Below are 6,000 nucleotides of genomic sequence, written 5' to 3' on the forward strand. Positions count from 1 at the left end.
CTACACGACTGGTCACATAACAACATCCTGAGCAGTTGGACGCTTACAACGCGAACCTTACCGCCGTTAACGGGATGCGTTTCGACTGCACTTGCTAGCTTCCACGAAGTAGGTGGAAGTTTTTCATGCCTAATGGCTACTAAACCTTTCTCTACGGATATTTCCACATATAAAGCGTTATTCAAACTATCTATTTTGAAACAACGGAAAGATGTAATAATGAAAACCCGATAATGTGAACTTTATCTTTCACTTCTTAAAGTAAGGGGTAACCATAATTTTGAAAAAATGTTAAACATGTTGTACAAAATACTTTGTACATACTTTTGAGTGCGATTGAGGCGCTGGGAAAATGTAGCAATAAAAGATAAATGTTCTAAAATTAAATATTTCCCAGCCGCCATAAAATATCACATGTGAAGAATTCGGTGATCTTGTGTGCTGACGCATACGATAATGTGAGAGATAATAAAGGTTATGATCCACACGCACATATATCGATGCGCTCAGTAGATGCACAAGACCACTTGAATGAAATGTCAAGCAGCCATGCAATATTCTCCATTCAATATTAGAGTATATAAGAATAATTGTGTGGCTGCGATTAGGTTAAGTTAGATTAGTTTCAGTAGCACTTAAGAAACATATTTTTTAAATAAAATCAGAATTGAATCTACAGCCAAACCATTCGGTTGGTTTTCTTTTCTCACTCATTGATCCTCCGAGCAGGATCCAAAACAGAATTGAAATAACACCCTAACGAAGCGGTCGTGTTTCTTTTCTCACCAAAACCAGAATAGAGTTGACAATCGAAGAGGGAGATTGGACTCTATTCTACTTTACATTGGTCAATCGAGCCTTCACTTTTGTCAAAGTGAAACGAATTAGCGACCACAAAACGAAAATAGTAGGAGTTTTCCCCCACCAGTTGTAAGAGACTCTCTACAAGCAGAAGTAGCTATTCTTCAAAAAAGAGGAGAATAGCTACCAATAAAAATCCGTTGAGGGATAAAATTATAAAGAGCCATAAGGGCAAAATTTAAACATACATATTTAAAAATAAAAACCCAGGGGCAAATTAAAAAAAAAACAAGTAAAACAGCTGTAAGTTCGGCCGGGCCGAACTTTTAATACCCTCCACCATTTGGTACAAATTTGGCAATTCCCAAAAAATAAAACCCGTTAAAAATTCTGTTAAAATCTTAAAACTACCGAATGCTTATACGACGACGTGGGCCTGCATAGGCAACTTTTGTCATAATTATTACAATATTTAAATGCGAAACTTGAAGAAAAATCTGTTTATAATGTAGCTAAAATCGTCAAAATACCGAATATGGGGGGTACCGTTATATGGGGGCTATACGAAGACGTGGACCTACATGGCTCATTCTTTGACTTTGGATGAAGTATCCATTACGAACTTCAAATACCAAATTTGAAACGATTCCGTTAAACAATGTCGCTAAAATCATCAAAAAACCGAATATCGGGGGGTACCGTTATATGGGGGCTACAGGAAGACGTGGACCTGCACAGATAATTTTCTGTCTTAGGCTGTAGCATCCATTACAAACTTCAAATGCCAAATTTGAAATAATTCCGGTGAATAATGTCGCTAAAATCATCAAAATACCGAATATCGGGAGGTACCGTTATATGGGGGCTATATGATAACTTGGACCTACATGGGAAAAAATACATGTGTGCAAAATTTTAGCCTTCTATCTCAATTCGTTCGAATGATAGCGTGATTACAACAGACAGACAGACAGACGGACAGACAGACAGACAGACGGACATGGCTAAATCGTCTTAGAATTTTACGCTGATCAAGAATATATATACTTTGTTGGGTCTGACATGAATTTTTCGAGGAGTTACAAACGGAATGACAAAATTAATATACCCTCCATAGTATGGTGGAGGGTATAAAAACATAACGAAAAGAGGACAACAAAAGTCCCAATAAAACAAAAAAATATACAAATTTGAAAAGAGGACATCAAAAGTCCAAAATAAAAAAGAAACAAATTAAAAAAAAATAGAAAAAGCCAAGAAGGCAATATAAAAAAGTTTTTAAAAGAGGACAAATAGTCCCATCTAAAACATTTAAATTAAAAATGAATAAAAAAATTGAAGAAGATATCACCACTTTGGCAGACTATTTCCAGTTGTTAACGTCTACGTCAGCCTTTGAAAAGGTACTGGTACTGGTAGAGGTACTGGTAGAAAATTCATATTACCAGTTACGACGGTACTTGAGGGTACACCACAAATACTTTCCAACCCATATGAAGACATTGTCCTGTGATGTGGATATGTGTATGTTATCAGCAATGAAGCTTTTAGCAACCCGGAGTCGCAATAACACAGACTTGGACATCGATGAAGAAATCGAAGATTCGATGAAACCCCTATTACGATGGACACTCTCGCTGAAATATGACCATTTAACTTGGGAAGAGCAAGTGGAAGAAAACAGACAACTTAGCTATGTCGAAACAAAGGAAGATTACGACAGAGAATTAGAAGATGGCTTGCATGAACAAATGCAAGCATATGAAAACAAGTTTCAATCTCTGCAGGGACAAGCAATCGAACTGCGTTCTCAACTAACAATCGAAGTGGAAAAAAGTGAAATGATATTGAGAAATGCGAAGGCCCACGAAAAATATCTGCTCGCCAAATCTGAAGAAAACCTGCGGGCCAAAGATGAACAATTCGAAGAAAAACATCGTATTCAGAAAGATCAAGTGCAACATCTGAAAACGAAGTTAGAGAAAGTCAATGAAAAATTGGCTAGCTCGGAAAGAGCGCGGCAAGTCTTGAAAGCCGAGAAAGATGACCTGTCCAAGCAACTAGAAAGTGTAAGAAAGGGACATAATGCTGTTAATCTAAAACAGATTCGATGTTTAGAAGGAAATATTGTGAAGTGTTTCCCGCCGGCAAGTCCTCATTTTGAGGAACGGAAAGAAGAGGAAGAAAATTCCACCCTGACCAATGAAGAATTCGAAAAACATAATTATATTGGATTAAAGGAAAAAGGAATAAAGGAGTTACGCACAGAAGGTCCCATCAGTTCCAACGAGTATGGAAATGAATTTATCGAAGAAGTGGGAAAAAACAAACAAAATTCTCTGGTTCCAGTTCCTGAAGGGTATTGCCTTAGCGAAATCAATAGCAAATCATGACCGTGAAAACAGAAGACGACAAAGCAGAGCGTACAATGGAGCCAATGGTAATCCTTTCCGACGTGAATGATGGCGGTCTACATCGATGGACTATTACTGCGGTATGGAGAATGAAGCCGGCAGATAAAGGTGGTGGCATTGGCAAGAAGGACTGGACAAAGAAATGGAGTCGTTTCCTGGAAGCATTTACTTAATTGAATGTTTATATTGTTTGAGCACATATAGTTAGTTTCCTTTTTAGATTTAAATATTTTATACATTTATTCAACTTTATAAAAATACAGTCCACTATTAACATACACATTTAAGCCGCCCGGGAGAATGTACAAAATACTTTGTACATACTTTTGAGTGCGATTGAGGCGCTGCAATAAAAAATAAATCTTCTAAAATTAAATATTTCCCAGCCGCCATTAAATATCACATGTGAAGAATTCGGTGATCTTGTGTGCTGACGCATATGATAATGTGAGAGATAATAAAGGTTATGACCCACACGCACATATATCGATGCGCTCAGTAGATGCACAAGACCACTTGAATGAAATGTCAAGCAGCCCTGCAATATTCTCCATTCAATATTAGATAGATAGATAAGAATAATTGTGTGGCTGCGATTAGGTTAAGTTAGATTAGTTTCAGTAGCACTTAAGAAACATATTTTTTAAATAAAATCAGAATTGAATCTACAGCCAAACCATTCGGTTGGTTTTCTTTTCTCACTCACATGTGATGGCATGACTACCTTTCTACCGTGGGGATAACAAAGTTTTGTTTCAATTTGAGAGGGATGTTGCTTTTTCCACGACTTTCTAGCGGTTGCTTGAAATTTTGAGAGATTTGGAGATAAATCTAACAACTATACATTCAGGGGAATGATGTGAAAGCAATAAAATTAAATATTTTATGATCTATTCTTCTGAATTTTCAATTTAATATTCTCAATTCCAAATATGTATATTTTTGAAATTAAAATAATTTATTGGAAATTTAACTCTGATACTTGTATTACGTACAAAAGTATATTTGGGTGTGGTTGTTATTACGTTTGTTGTACAACAACATTTGCTGTTACCTGTATTATTCTACCATTCGATGGCACAATAACAGGAGGTAGAACAAAGCTACCTCGCACTGATGGCAGATAAACACAGGTAGAAGCATGAGACAGAAAACTGTCAAACCAATTCTGGAATTGAAATTTTTGAATGAAAAATTATTTAAATTTGCAAAAATTTTTAAAAAATGCACATAATAATAACCTCCGATTGTATAGCAAAACATGTAAAAATATACTTATATTGGAAAAAAAATTTACAATTTTTTGACATATCACTCTTTCCAAGCGTTGACGCATTTACCTGTATTCTTTTACCATTCTCATATCCCAACCTCTTGGATAAAACTGCATTGTCATGTAGTGTGGTTTCGTTAGATACAGTGTATTGAACTTGTGTGGTTAGATACACTCCGACAGGATATAACTTACCGGAAGGTCTTTTTATAACGAATAGACACCATTTTTCTTAAATTTGTATTGCATTATGTTCTTTTCTTAGTTGTAAATAAACGCTTTGCGAGAACAGTTTGTTTTTTTCGATAGTGCTTAACATGTGATGCTTTTTTAAGACAAAAACTCACTTGCATATCATTAATATGTGGGTTTCGCACCAGATTTAAAATAAGCTTGAGCTTGAATAAATCTGGGTTAAGCAATAAAGCTTGATAATGTGGGTTAATACGCATAAAATTTTTTATCTAAAGCGCTTTTAACCGGTATCGCAACATGGGAAGAACTACGTCCCTAAGATCATAGAAATCTTAGAAAAGTCGAAGTAAAATAAAAGCAGGGCAATTATTTCGTCGGCGTCATATGCTGAAGATCTTTCGAGTGATATACTGCGGTATATATATATATATATATATATATATATATATATATATATATATATATTCATTTTTTTATTTTATTTCGACTTTTCTAAGATTTCTATGATCTTAGGGACGTAGTTCTTCCCATGTTGCGATACCGGTTGAATTCCCGAATCAGCGTAACTACGACTGTTGTCCGTAGACTGTTCAAGTTTGCCAAATCACAACATTCCGACAACTTATGGAAACCAACAAATATATCTATCGGAAACCCCATAACTTTCCTGAAGCTTCTAGAACCTCAAAATAAAATCTTAATCTGAGAAGTCTTTGGAGTACTATCGAATTCAATAGCTCACATACGTATGTAAGGATACATGGGTTTACTGAAAAACGTTTAATTTTCTGAAGGTATCATATTGTTAGGCGGATGATCGTGATTCGCATGGCCAAGATTTAGCTGACTATAAATTTGTGGCCTGGCGTGTCCATTTGGGATTTTGATTAGAAGACATAGCTTAAGACGGTAACTCAAGCCAAACCCATTGCGTGTGTCGTTCTTGATAATTTCAAAAGATCTTAAAGCAAAATTTCCCAGCAATCAGCAGAATCACATTGTCAGCGTAGGCCATGACTTTAACTCCGTCTCGTTCCAAATCTATTAACAGTCATAGAAGTGGTGATTTCTTGACGGAGCCCCCCTAATATTTTGAATTGATGATTCTACTGCTTGCATCAATCCATTCAATGAGGAGTAGCGGTATACCAAGGCCTATGAGAGAATTATGAATAGCGTCAAGTGTGACATTATGAAAGGCCCCCTCGATGTCGACGGAGGCTACCAACGTGAAACATGAACTATTCAGGTTCTTCTCGATATAACCCACAACTTCGTGTTGCGCTGTTTAAATAGATTTGGTTTTCGTGTAGACGT

This window comes from Musca domestica, unplaced genomic scaffold, assembly GCF_030504385.1.
Source record: "Musca domestica strain aabys unplaced genomic scaffold, Musca_domestica.polishedcontigs.V.1.1 80, whole genome shotgun sequence".
Classification (NCBI taxonomy): Eukaryota; Metazoa; Arthropoda; class Insecta; order Diptera; family Muscidae; genus Musca; species Musca domestica.